General features: G+C 41.6%; 1 protein-coding gene across 1 annotated transcript in view; it reads right to left on the bottom strand.

The window, feature by feature from the left end:
- Window positions 1–19,747, bottom strand: part of LOC126272493 (sex peptide receptor) — a 3,488,090-nt gene that overhangs the window by 2,980,764 nt on the left and 487,579 nt on the right. The window contains exon 3 of the mRNA XM_049975380.1: window positions 3,798–3,832. The gene's annotated coding sequence lies outside the window, so the exon portion shown is untranslated. The remainder of the gene's footprint in view (window positions 1–3,797; window positions 3,833–19,747) is intronic.

Below are 19,747 nucleotides of genomic sequence, written 5' to 3'. Positions count from 1 at the left end.
TTTGGGTACGGATCTTTCGTCGAGCGAGCGGTTGTATATGATTGTTAAGTATGGAGCTAATGCACCAGCAGAGACCGAGAAGAACCTTATTGGTATATAATCTGGACCATATGACTTGCTTTTATCAAGTGATTTAAGTTGCTTCACTTCTCCGAGAATATTTACTTCTACGTTACTCATGTTGGCAGCTGTTCTAGATTAGAATTCAGGAATATCTATTTCGCCTTCTTTTGTGAAGGTATTTCGGAAGGCTGTGTTTAGTATATCTGCTTTGGCAGCACTGTCTTCGATAGTATCTCCATTGCCATCGCGCAGAGAAGGCACTGATTGTTTTTTGCCGCTAACATAATTCCCATACGATCAGAATTTCTTTGGATTTTCTGCCAGGTTTCGAGACAAAGTTTCGTTGTGGAAACTGTTATAAGCATCTCGCATTGAAGTCCGTGCTAAATTTCGAGCTCCTGTAAAAGATCACCAGACTTGAGGATTTTGCCTCTGTTTAAATTTAGCATGTTTGTTTCGTTGTTTCTGCAACAATGTTCTAACCTGTTTTGCGTACGAAGGAGGGTCAGCTCCGTCATTTGTTAATTTATTTGGTATTAATCTCTCAATTTCTGCCGATACTATTTCTTTGAATTCAAGCCACATCTGGTCTACATTTATATTATTAATATGGAATAAGTGAAGATCGTCTCTCAGGAAGGCGTCAAGTGAATTTTTATTTGATTTTTTGAATAGCTACATTTTTCACTTATTTTTCAAGGATTTTAGAATTACAATATTCTATCTCGCTACGAAAACGCTGTGTTCACTAATCCCTGAATCAGTTTTAATGCTCGTTATTAACTCACGATTATTTGTTGCTAAGAGGTCAAGTGTGTTTTCAGGTCAAGTGTGTTTTCACAACCTTTTTCTATTCGTGTGGTCTCATGAACTAACTGCTCGAAATAAGTTTCAGAGAATGCGTTTAGCAAAATTTGGAATGATAATTTATGCATAACTCTGGAATTAAACATGTATTTTCGCCAACATATCGTGGGTGAATTAAAGTCACCGTGAACTATTATCGTACGTATTGGAATCAAGCTCAAGTTTCCTTTGAACCTTTGAGCAACTGTATCATCTGAATTGGGAGGTCGGTAAAAGGATCCAATTATTATTTTATTTCGGTTGCCAACAATGACCTCTGCCCATACTAACTCACAGGAAGTATCTACTTCAATTTCACGACAAGTTAAACTACTTCTGACAGCAACAAACGCACCACCTCCAATCGTGTTTAGCCCATCCTTTCAGAACACTGTTAGGTTCTTCGGTTGAGCTTATATCCGGCTTTCAGTACCTAAAACGATTTTAGCATCACTTCGCTCTATTAGCGCTTCGAGCTCTGGTGCTTTCTATTCAAAGAAAAACGTACTGAGAATAAAGCTTCTACTGAATCCATTGCACGCAGTCACCTATAGTAGATGCAATGGCTCTTCATGCGCAACACGCGGTTTAACACTACCCACAATTCGCCAATCCTGTGTATTCACTGGACCTTTTCGAGTAAAATGAGCCTCGTCACTCAACAGAGTATTGCCCGGTCATATGTCATCAACCTCAGTGTACGCCAGAAACCGAAAACTAATGGAAATTCGTGGGAAACTCTTATGGGACCAGACTTCTGAGGTCATCGGTCCCTAGCCTTACACACTACTTAATCTAACTTGAACTTACGCTAAGGACAAACACACACAACCATGCCCGAGAGAGGACTCGAACCTCCAAAGGGGTAAGCAGGGCGGACCGTGACAAGACGCCTCAGACTGCGCGGCAACCAAAGAGAAAATTCAGGACGTTGCAGGGGTTAAGAGCTTTCAGTTGCTGCAACTTCTTGATCTCGTACTCGTTCCAGTGTAAAATAGACCACAAAACTTGCCGCACTGTTGGCAATTCTCGTGATACAGCATGAGCATTAGCACTAGCCAGGACACATGTCCATGGTCAGCTACAGCAACAACTTCATCAAAATATTCAGCTGAGATAGGACGCCATTCTTTTCCAGGTGCTCCACAAAGCTCATTAAATCCGTTTTAAAACGTTTAATGATGTCGAGCTTCTCCTCAGACCTTTCATCGGTGATACTCTCCCAATCCAGCAATGCAATTGCTGTCGTTCACATAAAACTGTTTTACTAATAGTGCACAGTCTCTCTTCTCGATGGGCATACTGCTCACTCACATGTGACTTGTCAAATGACAACGTGGATGTCATACAGTCAAATTGACGCTGCAGAGTGCCAAATTTGCGCCTGGTGCCCAAAATTAGAACTATTCTTTTACAGCGGAAATCGGTTCCGCGTTATCGTATTAGCATGTCTACCAAGCTTGCTGCCATACATTAATTACAGCCGACACTGAACCGCCGAGTGTAGCTCCTCTTTATTTATATCCACTCGGTGTGTAGAAAAGTTTGTGCAATCAGTTCAAGACTGCATTTATCGACTGAACATTTGAGATTCTTATAACATAAAGACAAATGGTGCCTTTCATGAGATCAGTACTCAAATTGCTTCAAGTGCAGCTCAATTAACCCTCTGAGGGCCGGAAACATTAAAAAGAAATTCGAAATTTACCTTTATCATCATAGTAGGCAATAAATACAACAAGAGAGTGGAAGAAAGTAAACTATAATTTCAAGGAGGTTCATTTTGGAATATAATTTTAAAATTTTCCTCGAAAACTGTAGGATCAGAGTTTAGCTCTTCAGTATCATTTTTCTGTAATAGTCCTTCTGTTTTATACATGTACTAGTGTTTCTTCATTGGCACTACAGAATTACGTTTGTCTGCTTTTACAGCTAGTACACTTTTTTGCATAGCTTCAAGACTTCAGGGAATAATTATGACTATTTATGGAAGTAGTATTCGTTTTTTATCACAGCATCCACCTTTCAAATTTAAGAATAATGAGTGTTAGGTGCTATGTAGGTTTCAATTAAGAGTCTAAGGTTTTGTATTAGGAGGAAAGTGAAACTGTGGTGGGAATCTCACAACCAATCGGATGTGATCACCTTCTAACCAGCAAGCAGCCACTGTGAGGGCCAGTACAGAAAGGCTGGAAGTGAATGTACGAGGTACGTAGCTCACATATGAAAGTGTTCCTAGTGAGCAAGATGTATATTCACTTTCAGGTAGACTTACTTTGGCTTCAAGGAAGAAATATAGCTTACAATTCGTTACTAGTCTGTATCACATTTTTCAGTGTTCAACATTCAGAGGATTTATGATCTAGATCAATGTTTAAATGTTCTAGCTAATACAGATACCTAGATATTTCAAATATCTGCTTCCTTAGCGCGAAGAGTAAGCTATAGACGTAAAATCATTATCCACCTTTACTACTGCTTCCATAAACATGGAACATATTTGCTTGAAGCTCTTTTTTCTTAATGATCTACACTTTTCGGCTCATATAAATCTTTTTATTGTTTTCAGCTGCTGCTCTACATGAAGTGTGTACCCAAATCCGTAACTACTTTAGTTCTCGTTGTAATTAAGCCTAATATTCCCGTTTATATGCCCTTCTACTTTCCTAGAAAAGTAATCTTGTAGATACTGAATCTGTCCACAACAGTTTATTTCTTTATGAAACATATGAAAGTGTAAAGAAGATGAAACCTTGATCACGGTGTACAGCATTCCTCGTACTTTATTAGATGGTTACAGGATTGTGTATGTTGTTAATGTAACTGTAACAGTACTTGTATTTGCATTGGAAAATGAGATGTGTCATTTTCAAGTTATCAGTACTTACCCGATTCAATTCACTGGACGTTCCCTTTACAGAGCCTGCAACAAATGAAAAGTGCTGTTATTTTACTGAAAGTACAAATTACTTACATTTCTAACAATAAATGTACTTCCGGTTAGCAAATGAACGTATCATTACCAAGGAGAAACAGGAACAGAGAGTTGACCAGTAGTGATAAAATAAAGATATTGTTCGCCACGTAAACAATTTTCTCTGTTCTGCTATTTGATTTTGCTAATGGTTTACGAGTATTTTTGTTTTATTTCAGTTAGTAGATGGAAGGATTGCAATTAACGAAAAACACAGTTCTAAGATATGTGGCCGCTGGGTGGAGGATGGAGGGACAAAGGGGAGGGAGAAGCATACAGCCAGACTGGGTAAGTGGAAAAGGAAGAAAGAAAAGAGAAAAACAGAGAGGGGGAGATTTGGCATAGGAGCAGTGGGAGGCCAGGGGAGAAAAAACATATAAGATTGGAAAAATGGAAAATTGAACTATACGAAACCCTCTCAGTATTTAAGCTAGTTCTCTGCCTGTTATACGAAATTAATCATAGCACTTGTCCACAGTCGAAGGAAACTAAAATCTTTTAATGGCTGTTACTTCTTAAAGAGAAGCAAAAAATTAGTCAATAATCATAATACACCATAGCAGTAATCTGTTGAGACAATAGGCATTAAGTCACTTTCTTGCAGCGTTCTTCTGTTTATGTTTTTCAAATTCTGTTCGTTAAAATAGAACTTCATAAATTCACTTGTTTTCGCGTCGTAGGTTTTATCAAATGTTACAGTGCTCCTAAAGTTATCATCATTTAAATTCAGTTGGAATTACACCGAATAACAAAATATCTAACGTACCATTATATGCCCCCAAAATGAAGTAACTGACCATTATGTTTAACACCACACATTTCATGAAATAGAACGTTGACGTTAGTTCGATGATTGCGAGCAATTCCGCAAAACATGAGCAAATATTATTGGTTTAAAAACAACCAACCGTTGCACAAATTTTATTGCATTGACCGGTTTCGATAGTGACTAATGGTACCTTCGTCCAAATAAGTTTTAATGATCTACAAATTTGTTTGATCTACATAGGAGGGTAACAACCACATTAAAATACGTCAGTAGCACTAGAAGCATTAATAACACAACAGGTATTAAACAATGGAAAATCCAGGATGGAATATAACAATATTCTGAGAAGAGAAGTTGCTACTCACCATAGAGTGGAGATGCTGAGTCACAGATAGAATTATATTACGTCAGAAAGTTGCGAATATCAGTTTGAAGCCGTTAAATAAAGTATCATTTCGTAGCTGCAGTTCCTCATTAATAACGAGCGCATTATTAACAGATATAAGTTTTAAGACTTTTAGTTCTTCAAGAATATCACGCCCATAACCTTTCTTATCTTTATGGAGGAAAGTAACTTCACTGACCCCTTCGGTTTGTGGCCTATAATAAGCGTAACGTCAGCTAAGAACGAATTACACATATTAGTAGCCTTTATTCCTAATAAATGGGCTTGATACCTGATATTGATGACTCTTCCTGCGTAATAAACTGAACGAATGTCACTGGTCACAGATTGTTTAATAGACCCTTGAATTACGCAAAGCAGTAACCGAAGTTTAAGATCGTTAACTGGATTCTCCGGCAAATTGTTATTCGTGGAAAACGCAACTTTTTTTCTATGTTTTTTTAGTAGCAGACGACGAATTCTGCAGGAAATGGTCCAAAAGTGATTTTTTGTTGTTGCTTTTGTCACTGGCATTATTAGCAATAATACCTAAAATAGTGACTCTGCTGTTAATTTTTGCTTTGAAAATATTATCGACTAAGGGAGATTGACAACTGTAATGATTATTAATGTTTTTTACTAAAGTTAAAGTTTTTGGGAGATTAAAGGTGATGAAACAGTCCAATGAACGGCTGAATGGAGAAAGGCTTTCTTATGAAGTTGGGGGACGTATAGAGGTGGAGGGTAAGATTTGGTCTGTACTAGTTTCTTGTCAAAAAAATGGCAAAACAGATCTAATAGTCAATTATAGGTAGAAAACGAACTAGGTAATTAAGCTAGGGATTCTCGTTTTCCAATTCACAGGTGAAGATTGTTATTTCGTGAAGTTCATTACAAATCTCCAACTGGCCCGCTGCAAACGATCAAAATGTCATATGCACATCTAGATGAGCAGCTGAACAATTATTGAAAATTTTTTCCTCCAGCGAATTAATGAAGATGCTGCAGCTCGTCTGGCTCTTGGGAAGTACAGTGTGTTGTTCTGCTGCCTGCTACCTTTCCCTTTCAGAGAAGAAGTTACACTCGCCACATTATCTGCTGTCCCTGAATCCCAAAGGTGTCAGACGTCTTCTCTTGGCCGCTCTTTTGCAGCCTCACTGGAAACTTCATTTAATAACAATGGGGCAGTGGGAGAGTTACAGAACGTCGTGGGCTGTAACGAGATAAATTATTCATATACTCGTACTTTGCAGCAAGACACACTAATTGGAGGCAGCTGCGTTACAAGGTTTCAATGTACTCGCCAACGTGAGAGATTTGGCACGAAGCCATCTTGCTGCAGGACAAGGAATAATAAATGAAACTACATTAAACAAGCTGGTTACAGTAAACGAAAATAAGTCCAGCCCCTAGAGAGAGAGAAAGAGCGAGGAATGTTTAAATGAGAGACTGCTAAGATACTAGCCATGAGATTCGAACTACGAAAACAGACTCTGGGGCCGAACGAAAAATTTTAGCTCATCACATTTTGTGAGGTAGCAATACAGGGTGCTCGCGTTATAAACGATGTAATGGTGCGGTAGCAATGGTGTCACAAAATGACGGCAACTTCCGCAGTACTACAGTCCGTGAATTGAAGACGTCTGACACGAGCAACTGAAAGACCCTGGAGAATGGCTGTAGGTCCTATTTGTAAACTCGTGCAATGAGTCGTAATGTGCTTCCGACAGTTAACGAGTAGGTCCGAAAACCCGACGTGACACAGGGAGGGAACGAGCCGTAGGTGCAGTTTCGACCCGGTTGGGCAGCTGGCTCTTGATCTCCAGGTTGGGTCACCTCTCAGCACGCGAAGTCTCCAAACTAGAGAGTACGTAATCCTACGCCACCCTTTGTCTTCAGCTAACATTCAGATGTAACGGCCAAGAACTGTAAAGGAAATTCGCCATTTTGATCTTTTTATACATTAAACTACGGGAGAATGCGACAGTAGCTCTGTCTTCTCTATTTGATAGTCCTCCATGTAGACAATCTCTCGGTGACTAATTGGCCGGGGAAAATTAAACTAACGGCATAAAATGATTGATTTAGTTTGATGAATTGTTTATTACTACTGCGACCGGTCTCAAATTATTGGCAATGAGTTCGTAAATTTTTAAGCAGCACGAATCTGTGATTGAAATTAGCAAATTAACTTCGTTTTGTGATGTTGTCCGGCTGGTACAGCCGTTGTGACTTCACCATGAGTCTTGTTACGTTCTTAGAAAGTGTCTGCGTTACATTGTCTGCTAGAATGTCTGCCAAAGGGTTACCCATTATAAGACTGTCAGGTTGTTGGTTCATTTTTCCATTAAATTCAAAGTGTTTGTATTTCACTACTATTTCAAGCATCAGGAACTTGTTCATCAGCAATATATTTTCCAAAGGCTAGTAGGTTTTTTTTTATATGACGCTGGCGGTTGTCTGAACTTGTACATTGGTGTATAAGTTGGTAATATCGAAAGAAGATAACTATACGTAACTGTAACTTATTTTGAGGAAGATACCCTCAGTTGGTATCCAAACCTGGTCAATGCAGTAAAATTTGTGCGATCAGTTAGCTGTTTTTATCCCTCATTAATACTTAAGGTTGCTGAATGTCAGCCATGTTCAAGACCGTAACATACCGTTGTCTTCCACGTTCTGTACTGGTCCTCTAGGTTGACATGACATGTTTAAACGAACTATATATACTGTTATTTATAATCAAATCCCTTAATTCAGTAGCGGTAACATCCCTGTATCTGTGAAAATTTAAGTGTGCATTTTTTTCATAGATTAATAACGTGCGGCACAGCTTGAGTGGTAATTTGTATTGTTGGGCGCCATTTGCAAGACGGCAGATTCTTATTCGAATTAATGCAGTATTAAATGGCGTAAACAGAAATGGGAGAAGGTTTCCAAGTAATTCTTGAAGTAAATTTTCTTCGGTATTTCACACTGATCTGTTCCAAATTTATTTTACGTACATACCGACATTCTAAGGTAGTTTATTTATCAGCCACTTGAATATAGAAAGAATGAACAATATCAAAAACATCAATACTCGCCCGTGATAAGAAGTTATAGTGAATATGTTGTGTGCAGCCCTACATGACCTTACGACCTATTGTTAACAGCAGAAGTATACACAGATGCATATAAAATACACAAACACCCAATACACGAAAAAGCTCTACAGCATCCAGGCATCAACCAAGCGGCCGTTACATATTTTCATCAGAAATAGAAGTTCAGTTTACGCATCGAGACATGTATCGGAACACACAACTGACCCAGTTCGGTTCTGTCTCCCGTGTGATAGGTCGATTGTGATCTGCTCTGACCGTTATCGCCACCTAAATGCGTTGCAGCGTCCTTCTAGGTGGCGTGGGGAGGCCCTACAAAGATATTATGATTCCACCTCACAGGCGGCGTCTCTGTCTTGCAATCTCGACCGGCAGTCAGATCCTTAAGCCTGAGTGCCTGATATTACGAGTGTAGGCGTGTGTTCATTGGTGCCGCAGTGAGATCGCATGTCTGCAAGTTGTATAGTAACGATTTTGTGTGGAGTTGCCACAAGTCTGGCAGATGTGGTGGTCAAGTTCTGCAGACTACTACTTCCAGAAGATTAATCTACAGTATAGATCCGTGTATGCGGCATCACTTGATGATTTATAGGGCAAGACTGTGGCCTGCTGGAGCGAAGCCAGTTCAGGTCGACACATGGTGAATCCAACTCAATGTGCAGCGATTTAACGCAATGTACAATATGCAGAAGTTGGCCTTTGATGACTGGCACAGGTTTTTGGAACTTACCTGAGCACGTTGCAGAAGTCACTCGACTACACTCATAAAGGTGAGCAAAGCATGTATTCCAAACATCGGCGTGTAACTACAGCACAAAGCTTTAGCTGAGCCATATTCAGCTACATGCAACTGATTTATATTTTTAATTTTTTTTTTAAATCTTCAGTCATATTATCATTATTTCTCTTACCAGTGTTTATAAGGATTATAATTATATGTAAACGGTAATGACTTATGAAGTACACTCCTGGAAATTGAAATAAGAACACCGTGAATTCATTGTCCCAGGAAGGGGAAACTTTATTGACACATTCCTGGGGTCAGATACATCACATGAATTTGTTGATGGAGCCACAATCTCACTTCTGATTCCACCGTTTCATCACTGAAATGAAACGGATGAATATCGGATAGGGCCAGTTTAGGACTATGTGGAGGACGATCGGTGAGAGTGAACTCAAGCCCTTGGATTGTTGTCGACGTCGCAGCACTTGTGTGTGGTCTGGAATTGTCATGCTGAAGGAGAGGGTGTTCGCTGCGTGGGCGAACTCTTCGTAGAACTACCAAGAACCGACGGAAGATTCTGTTAACTTGATAATTTAGCCTTAGAAGGTTCGGCAAAGTGTCTTTCGTCCGTCTCAATCTACTAGCATTATTTTTCATGGTCATACTTTCGACGCCATGTAGGGAGATCACGCTAGTGTCTTTATTCTCACTTTGATTACAAGTGACAGTACAAAATATAAATATACTTCTTACCACCTGTCTCAGATATGGAGGCGTGTTCACTTTGAATCAATGTGAACGTACTAACAAATCCTTACTACTAGCCACATTCAGGTGGAGAGTCTTAGTTTAGACTCACCCACCAGGATAGCGGAGAGTGCTAACGCGCATCTTCCTGGACTCGGGTAGGCGCACCGGCCCCGGATCGAATCCGCCAGGCGGATTAACGATGACGGCCGGTGTGCCAGCTAGCCTGGATGTGGTTTTTAGGCAGTTTTCCACATCCTCCTAGGTGAATACTGGGCTGGTCCCAACGTCCCGCCTCACTTACATGACTCGCTGGCATTTGATACACATTCACAGTATTTCACGATTTACACTGGACGCAGACAGCTCGGGTTTAGTAATACGGTCCCGGGGGCTATGCGGTGGTGGCAGGAATGGCATCCAGCCACCCATTAAAACTGATCATGCCAAATCCATACTTCACCCTGACGACCCTGCGCACAATGCGGGATAAAAGCAGAACACAAAAGAAAGAAAGACTAAGTTTAGACTCTGAGTCGCCTGGCGTGTATGCATGTCCCTAGCTGTGGGGCCACGCCGTTGGTCGTTTCGCATCGGAGCGCTATGGCGCTGTCTTCAGAATTCCATCCATAAACGGAATGTGCTAGATGACGATCAGTTTGGCTTTAGAAAAGATAAACGCACCAGAGAGGCAATTCTGACATTGCAGTTGATAATGGAAGCATTACAAAAGACAAATCAAGACACGTTCTTAGGTTTGTAGAACTGAGAAAAGCGTTCGACAATGTAAAATGGTGCAAAAGCTTCTAGGCGGAAGTTCTTTGCAGTTACACTACCGACGCGACACAATCCCACTGTCTCTACGCCTTCCACTACTTCCCCTCTTCCCCTCCTAAGATACCAAGTATTGAACATAGCTAGCTAAAGATGAGAATGGACAGAACAAAAACCCTTAATTTATAATATCGACCTCAGGACAATATCACCTTCAGATGTGGCGCCTCTTTTCTATAATTACGAAATTCGTTCGTGGCACTAGTGCTACAAAATGAGAGATCCAAGCAAGAATCATCAAGAAACTTTTGATCTTAAGTCTCCTCAAAACTTCAAGGTATCCTGCTGAACGTCCAAAGAAATTCTAAAGTGTTTTAGGACTTACTCTGAGTAAGCTCTCCGTTAGAAAAAGAAGCAGTTTTTCAAAAGTTCAAATGTGTGTGAAATCTTATGGGACTTAACTGCTAAGGTCATCATTCCCTAAGCTTACACACAACTTAAATTAACCTAGGGACAAACACACACACCCATGGCCAAGGGAGGACTCAAACCTCCGCCGGGACTAGCCGCACAGTCCATAACTGCAGCGCCTCAGACCGCTCGGCTAATCCCGCGCGGGCATAAGATTTTCGATGTGATATATATGTACACAGTTAAACAGAGCTGTGAGATTTAGAAATTTCAGAACAGAATCATGGCGTGGTTACACAAAAAAGTTCTTAATATTGCAGCACACTGACAACTTTTTTATGGAGAGTGTTAAGGCACTTATTGCCGTTCCACACCAGTTGCGATTATTATATCAACGTCTAACATACAAGTTAAAAACAAATAGTTCAGTTGATTGCAGTCTATGAACAAGGGTAGCTTACAAAAAATATAGACATCTGAAAGACAAAGAAATGTATAAAGGACGTTAAAATAATATTTATTCTGATAACGATTTGAGATTTGAAGCTAACATGGGATCACGAAGAAGTTATCAAACGAAACTGCCATCAGTTTGATGATTTCTACATTTTTATAGATGAACATTATGATTTGGGAATCTTATTTGACATTGTAATCATGAAATAAAGATGATTTCAGGGGATATAACTCATCGATATCCTCTCGGAAGATGTAGGCCACAATAACGTATTTTCTTTAATGTATCAGAATGGTTGAGCTTCGAAAATAAAATAAACTCCCTGAAGAGACGTCTGAAAAAATAACTGTTCAGAAGCCTAATTTAAAAACAACAAAATGTACATTCTCAAATAAATAACAAGGAACTGGAGCAGTAAATGTCATTGCATTTCAAACTTGTCTGTTATTCATAACGCTTTTTAGTCTGATAAAGAATAAATGTTTTTATTCGTGTGAACGAATAGTGTTTCGAATAAGTGTCTTTATTTGTTATTCATGAATGACGAATAACAGTTATTACCTGTATTCATTAACCATCATTTAAATAATTTTTTCACAACTCTGGGGATAAGGGAAGTGCACTACGCATGCGTATACCGCATATTCGTAGCCTACGTGTATGTTAGTGATAGTGCGTGATACCATCTGAGTGAGAAGTAGCAGCTCCAACATCAGGAAACACGATTACGGCCGGGAAAGCGCTGTGCTGACCACATGCTCCTCCATACAGTGTCCGAATGACACCGCAGGCAGAGGGCGACATAGCGGGCGAGAGCGTGCAGTTACCTTCCACAGGACCATGACAGAAACTAATAACCGTGAAGGACCGGAAGAAAAAGGAAACAACATGTTCCACTCGTACAACACACCAGTCATGCTGGATGAAAGACGAACCAGAGAAAGTAGAAACCACAGTCACAGGCACTCGCAATACCTAGGTGTCATTTCATAATACGAGGGTTGTCCAGAAAGTAAGTTCAGATCGGTCGCGAAATGCAAACCACTCGGAAAATCCGGTAAAGCTTTGCACAGATGTGTTGGGCGGTGTCCCTAGTATGCCCGTCGATCGTGTCTAGTCGCTCTTTTCAGTTTTGAGTGAACAGTGAGCACATAAAGATGCGTAGGGAATAGTGTCTGCCGCCAAGTATGATGGCCCGGTTAGAGATTTCGCCTGTCATGCAGCCCATGTAACACAACTGTCGAGCAGTTCTTTCTTAATGCCAATTTTCGACCGCACAGTGCAGGGACAATGAAGACGCTCATGCGGCGTTTCCAGTGGGAAGTGTTTGATTACGCACAATACAGTCCGTAATTGGCTCCCCCTGAGTCTCATCTGTGCTCACAAGAACCGCTGGCTATGAAGACAAAAATTTTCCAGAGGCACAACGAGCTGCAGACGAGTGCAGATAACTGGCCGAAATCACAGGCGGCTGCTTTTATGACGAGGATATTGGAAAGTTGATACAACACTACGACAACACTCGAGGCTAGAGAGGCGACTATGTTGAGAAGTAGGTGGAAGGTGTACCTAATTGTTAAAAATAAAACTGGTTTTCACTGTTTCCTTTTTGCGACCGATGGTTGGTTGGTTGGTTTTGGGGAAGGAGACCAGACAGCGAGGTCATCGGTCTCATCGGATTAGGGAAGGACAGGGAAGGAAGTCGGCCGTGCCCTTTGAAAGGAACCATTCCGGCATTTGCCTGGAGCGATTTAGGGAAACCACGGAAAACCTAAATCAGGATGGCGGGACGCGGGATTGAACCGTCGTCCTCCCGAATGCGAGTCCAGTATCTAACTACTGCGCCACCTCGCTCGGTTTGCGACCGATTGAATTTACTTTTTGTACAACCCTCGTATCTACCAATAATAAATTCACGAACCTACTGATAAGTTTACATATGTGCTGTTCAAATAATGATGTAAAAAATTCGACATTATAGCTTTACGAAGGGAACGAAAACTGTAACAGAATAGAAACTATTGAAATTTGTACAACGTTTCATACAGGGTGGCCAGAAATAGTCTGAAAAGCTTGCAGGGGTGTTTCAGTGGGAGGTTGTGCTGAGAAGTAACTGTTAAGGAAACAATTCGGTACGTGGCACGTTTCGGACTTACTTAGCATTGAAGTTAGCCAGTCAGGTCATAGCGCACGCAAATTCAAGCAATTGCCTGCTGTAATGCACAGACATCTGTGGGTTCGTGAGCTACCACTTGATGAAATGCTCATTAAGAATTAAAACGTGCGTTTCCAGAATGAGATTTCTACTCTGCAGCCGAGTGTGCGCTGATAATGAAACTTCCTGGCAGATTAAAACTGTATACCGGACCGAGACTCGAACTCGGGACCTTTGCATTTCGCTGGCAAGCGCTCTACCAACTTAGCTAGTCCACCCCCGGTAGCTGAGTGGTCAGCGCGACAGACTGTCAATCCGAAGGGCCCGGGTTGGATTCCCGGCTGGGTCGGAGATTTTCTTCGCTCAGGGACTGGATGTTGTGTTGTACTAATCATCATCATTTCATCCCCATCGACGCGCAAGTCGCCGAAGAGGCGTCAAATCGAAAGACGTGCACAAGGCGAACGGTCTACCCGACGGGAGGCCCTCGTCACACGACATTTCATTTCATTACCAACTTAGCTACCCGAGCACGACTTACACCCCGTTCTCACAGCTTTACTTCTGCCAGTACCTCGAATCCAAACTTTGCAGAAGCTCTCCTGCGAACCTTGCTCCAGAAAGAAAGAAAGGATATTGCGGAGACATGGCCTATACACAGCCTAGGGGATGTTTCTAGAATGAGAATTTAATTCTGCAGTGCAGAGCTTCTGTAAAGTTTGGAAGGTAGGAGACAAGGTACTGGCAGAAGTAAGGCTGTGAGGACGGGGCGTGAGTCGTGCTCGGGTAGCTCAGTTGGTAGAGCACTTTCCCGCGAAAGGCGAAAGTTCCGAGTTCGAGTCTCGGTCCAGCACACAGTTTTAACCTGCCAGGAAGTTTCAAAACGTCCGTTTTTCGCAAGTGATAAATTGAATTTAGGTAAGCAAAAGCTACATTTCTTCAGTTTGATGAAACCTGGAAGCCAAACGAAGGGTGCTTGAATTTGCGCGCGCGAGGAACTGACTGGCTAACTTCAGTGCTAAATAACTGCGCAATGTGTCGAATTTTTTTCTTAATAACTGAGTCTAAGCACAACCTCCACTGCTACACCCTTACAAGCTTTTGAAACTGCTTCTGACCACTCTGCATTAACTCTCAATCAGAGCGAATTTTGTCATTAATTAATATGTAGTTAAAATTGTATGACTGACTGTAGTGTTTCTGTGCGGCCCCTGACGAAAACGAGAATCTAGATGAATTTTCAGTCGGAAATTTTTCTGAGGCGAGTGACAGTTGCAGCTGCTGCCAAGCACGGCCGTCGGATAGCGCGAGCCGCCTGTTGCAGCGTCAAGCGCGGCCACCATATTTCTTGCGAGGAGGTCATCAGTCCTGTCGCTGACACCGGACGCCGCACCCCGTAACGACTCGGCGCCACCCGTTTATTAGCGGGAGGGGAGCGGCGGGGTTGAAAGGGGAGGAGGGGGGCAGCGGTGGCGGCGCGTCGGGTGGTGGCGGCCTGGCCGGCCTGCCTGCTGCACAGGCGACGAAACAGCTCGTCCCGGGCACTTGCATCACTGTGCCGCACAGGGTCCAATTTGGGCGAAGGGTGGATCTTCTGTCTTGTTTAAACGTTTCCTCTTCATCTGTCGCAGCTGTTCCGATTTGTTTGGTATCAACCTAACCTTTTTCGTTTCTTCAAGTAACACCTGACTCTCTCGCCTCAAAGAACTGGTTGTCATGCAACATAATGTTCACTTGCTCACTACTATGATGTAAACGCAAGTTGTAGTTTAACGTTGTTACCAAAAATCTCGAAAATTTCTTGCCCGATTTATTTCAAATTTTTACACGCTACTCTAATAAACGTACAGACGGATATAGCCTACACTTTTTTAAATACTCTGAACAGCCAAAGAAACTGGTACACTTCCCTAATATTGTGTAGAACGAGCATGCAGAAGTGCCGCAACACGACGTGACACTGAAGTGAATAATGTCTAAAGCATTGCTGGAGGGAACTGACACCATGAATCGTGCAGGGCTGTCCATAAATCCGTAAGAGTACGATGCGGTTGGAGTTCTCTTCTGAACAGCAAGTTGGAAGGCATCCCAGACGTGCTGAATAATGCTCATGTCTGGGGAGTTTGGTGGGCATAGGAAGTGATTATACTCAGAAGAATGTACCTGGAGACACTCTGTAGCGATTCTAGACATGTGGGGTGTCGCATTGCCCTACTGGAATTGTCCAGTTTCGTCAGAAGGCACAGTGGATATGAATGGATGCAGGTGATCAGACAGAATGCTTACGTACGTGTCACCCGTCAGAGTAGTATCTAAACGTATAAGGGGCCGCAAGTATAAGGGGCCCAACTACACACACCCCTACACCCCTCAGCATCACAGAGCCTCCACCAGTTTGAACTGCCCCCTGCTGACATGCAGGGTCCATGGATTCATGACGTTTTCTCCATACATCTACACGTCCGTCCTCTCGATACAATTTGAAAGGAGACTTATCCGACCGGGCAACATGTTTCCAGTCATGAACAGCCCAATGTCGGTGCTGACGGGCCCAGGAGAGTCGTAAAGCTTTGTGTCGTGCACTCGTCAAATGTACACGAGTGGGCCTTCGGTTCCATGTTAGCTTTGCTTAGGTTATCGATGATGTTTCGCTGAATGGTTCGACGCTGACACCTGCTGATGGCCCAGCAGTGAAATTTGCACCAGTTTGCAGAAGGGTTCTGCCACATTGAACGATTTTCTTCAGTAGTCGTTGGTCCCATGCTTGCAGGATGTTATTCCGGCCGCAGCGATGTCAGAGATTTGATGTTTTACCGGATTCCTGATATTCACGGTACATTCGTGAAATTTTCGTACGGGAAAGTCCCCACTTAACTGCTAGCTCAGAGATGCTGTGTCCCATCGGTCGTGCGCCGACTATAACACCGCGTTCAAACTCACTTAAACCCTGATAACCTGCCATTGTAGTAGTAGAAACGGATTTAACAACTACGCCAGACACTTAGCTTACATTGCTGTTGCTGACCGCAGCGCCGTATTCTGCCTGTTTGTATATCTCCGTATTTAAATACACACGCCTACACCAGTTTCCTTGGCGCTTCAGTTTATATATGGCATATAAGGAGTCCTAGAATCTATAGAAATATAAAGCAGGAATGGAAACTCAAAGAAATTGTTTCAGTATAAAAAGAAAAGTAAGAGAGGTTATCAAAGTGAAAACCTATTCATAAAGATATAAATCAAAATACATAAACACAGCTGGAATATATCCTCGAAAGAGGGAAAGAGAATTTCTCAGAAACGTTAAATTCAACTGATCCGCACATAACGTTCAATTACGCAATGTCTGAGAGTGACAGCGTTAATAGTGACGAATGTAGTATCACAGAACAGGAAGTGATCCACACCATTCAAAAGCTGAAGAACAACAAGACAACAGGCGAGGACCAGATATTAACAGAGATCTTAAAAGAAGGCAGAAACAAACTACACAAAGAAATTTATAACCTTATCGCAATGACATGGGAAACTGAAACACTGCCTGAAGGTTGGAAAACTGCAATAATTTGTCCCACGCACAAGAAAGGAAAGAGAATGGAATGTTGAAATTACAGAGGAATCAGTTTGCTGAACATAACATTCAAAATCCTGTCAATGGTCATTCTGGAGAAACTTAAAGCTTACGCAGAATCATTGTTCAAGATTACCAGGCTGGATTTTGAACAAACCGTTCCCAACTGATAATTTGTTTACGATACGACAGAGCTTTGAGAAATACTGGGAATTCAACAAAAACAGCCACTGTCTCTTCATTGACTTCCAACAAGCCTATGACAGCATCCACAGAAGTAGCCTCTCTAACTCGTTACGAGGGTTTAGTATATCCAGTATAATCATTAGGATGATACAACTGTGCGTGGATGGCTCCCAAACAGCGAGGTCATCTGTCCCATGGGATTAGGAAAGGATCGGGAAGGAGGAGTTCGGCCGTACCCTTTCACAGGAACCATCCCTATATATGTACACATGCAATATATTAATGGGAATGGCTACTGACAAAAAATCTCTAAATGTTCTTGACTGCTTTGATCAAACTGCAAATTGTTATACCCAACTCTACTAAAATTTAGGCCGACATAAGCTGTATAAATTTTTAAACAACAATGTAGCGATTTCCTGTTAAAATCTATTGGGAGAAGGAACCTGCTACGCTGTGAAGATATGTGGTTTCCTGTTGTTTCTCGCACTCAGTTTTAACTTAGATATCAGGTCATTTACAAAATCAGACAAATCGTTTCTTCAAAATATGTTCTTTCTCCTTACACAAAATTCCAAACAAAAACTATACATCGATTGTTGTTTTGTTTTCTTCGTTGCTGTCGGTTTAAAGAGAAATGTTGCTTTATGGTATATCGTCATATGATTAAAATACTACTGTACCGTCCGAAACTGTGCAGTCCTACCCATTCATAGACTAGAAGTATGAGAAATACTGTCGTGTAAGCTACTATCCTTACACATCCTACAGATGGAGTTATCTCTCTTGGAAACCTTATATTGATTATGCAAACTGATTTATCCATTCATTTGTAATGACTACGTTTCCAATCGACGTTTGGTTTGTAATAACAAGTCGGCGGGAGTGGTCAAGCGGCTCTAGGCCCTACAGTCTGGAACCGCGCGACCGCTACGGTCGTAGGTTCGAATCCTGCCTCAGGCATGGATGTGTGTGATGTCCTTAGGTTAGTTAGTTTTAAGTAGTTCTAAGTTCTAGGGGACTGATGACCTCAGATGTTAAGTCCCATAGTGCTCAGAGTCATTTGAACCATTTTGCAATAACAATAAACAAGCCTCAGAGTTAGAGAGTGAGAGGTAGGGAAAGAAAATCGACAGAAGTATTAGGCGGAGAGAGGTTGGGGAGGGAGGAAAAGATGGACGGTGTGGGAGGAAGAGGAGGAGAGAGACAAACAGAGATGGTAAAGAGGAGATGGACGGAAAGAGGGGGAGAAAGAAATTAGGACTTATATACAATTCTCATACATATTTAGCAGTTGCGAAGCATTTCCGGGCTCGGTAGTTAGTTCATACCAATAATGTCCTTCAAAGTGTCACTGTTTTCTACCACTAAGTTTTCGCGAATTTGTTAGGCTCCATACCAACCTGACAAAAAGACATTGTTCACAGTATTAACGTACTCTGAAGCCAAATTAATATACGAACTATAATTGAATGACATGATTATAATTTTTATTATGTTTATGAGAGTCAGTTGTGTCATTAATGCAATACACGGTACCGTATAGCACCTACATTATGAGTCAGCAAGTTATTGCAGCAGATAAATAATACTATATGAAATATAAACGATTATATGCCCTGCTATGATATAGTAAAACATCTTGGGTACGTTTTAGTTTTCTAAAGTAATTATTTTAAGCCTGTGGCGCAAAGCACCTGCTACAGTCGACAGCTGTTAATGTTGCCTGCTTACAGTTCTCAGTTAGTTCCTGAGGCTGAGGCACACAGCCCACTGCACTGGGTACTCTTTACTGGCGATGTACGCTGCATGCATATGCAGCCCCATGACTGGTTGAAACGTCAAAGAGGTGATCACTAAAAGCTGTCGCTGCAATGAAAACAATGCATCACAGGGTCAAATTAGTAAAAGAGCAATAGGAGTAATTGCAAGGGTTACCAATAGGAAATCATGGAGGGACATTACGAAATAAAAAATTTTGACCCTTCTAAGAGTAGACAAAAGAATATGGGCCTGTTAAGTCACAGACGAAATTTTCGGCATTTAGCTGCCAAGCTCATAATGGTGAAAATGGAAGTTGAAACGATTTTTAGAGAGACTTACACACTAAAACCGTGCCAGAAATAAACTTAAAGTGACCTTCAACACGTTGCTTGCTGAAATAAAGAATACAAAAGCAGTAGATGTAATTAAGAGAAGATAATACAATACACAACACAATTAAGGGGTTAGTTTTTTGCAACCCCGTAAGTATCTTTCATTGCAAGAAAAAAGTTTTGAATTTGGCTCATAGGTGCCTATATCCTTTCATTGTAATGATGCAGAAGTGAAGTTTCAAACAGCAATGTGCAGACACGTGCAGAAAAGAAGGCCAGAACTCAGAAGTTTTCATGAAGTGTAAGGTATGTGTACCGTGTCACATTTGCACCAAAATACCACCGAAGACGTGTTACATGATGGGAAGGTAGTCACACTACCTCATCCATGTGTCACACCTTTTCATGCTTTTGCGATAGAGGTCAGACGCAAAACGTTGAAATCACGCGTTTTTTTCTGTCTGGCCGAGGAAAATATTTGA

Source organism: Schistocerca gregaria, chromosome 5 (assembly GCF_023897955.1).
Source record: "Schistocerca gregaria isolate iqSchGreg1 chromosome 5, iqSchGreg1.2, whole genome shotgun sequence".
Classification (NCBI taxonomy): Eukaryota; Metazoa; Arthropoda; class Insecta; order Orthoptera; family Acrididae; genus Schistocerca; species Schistocerca gregaria.
The sequence above is the reverse complement of the archived record's forward strand: the minus strand, read 5'-3'. Positions and strand labels throughout refer to the sequence as shown.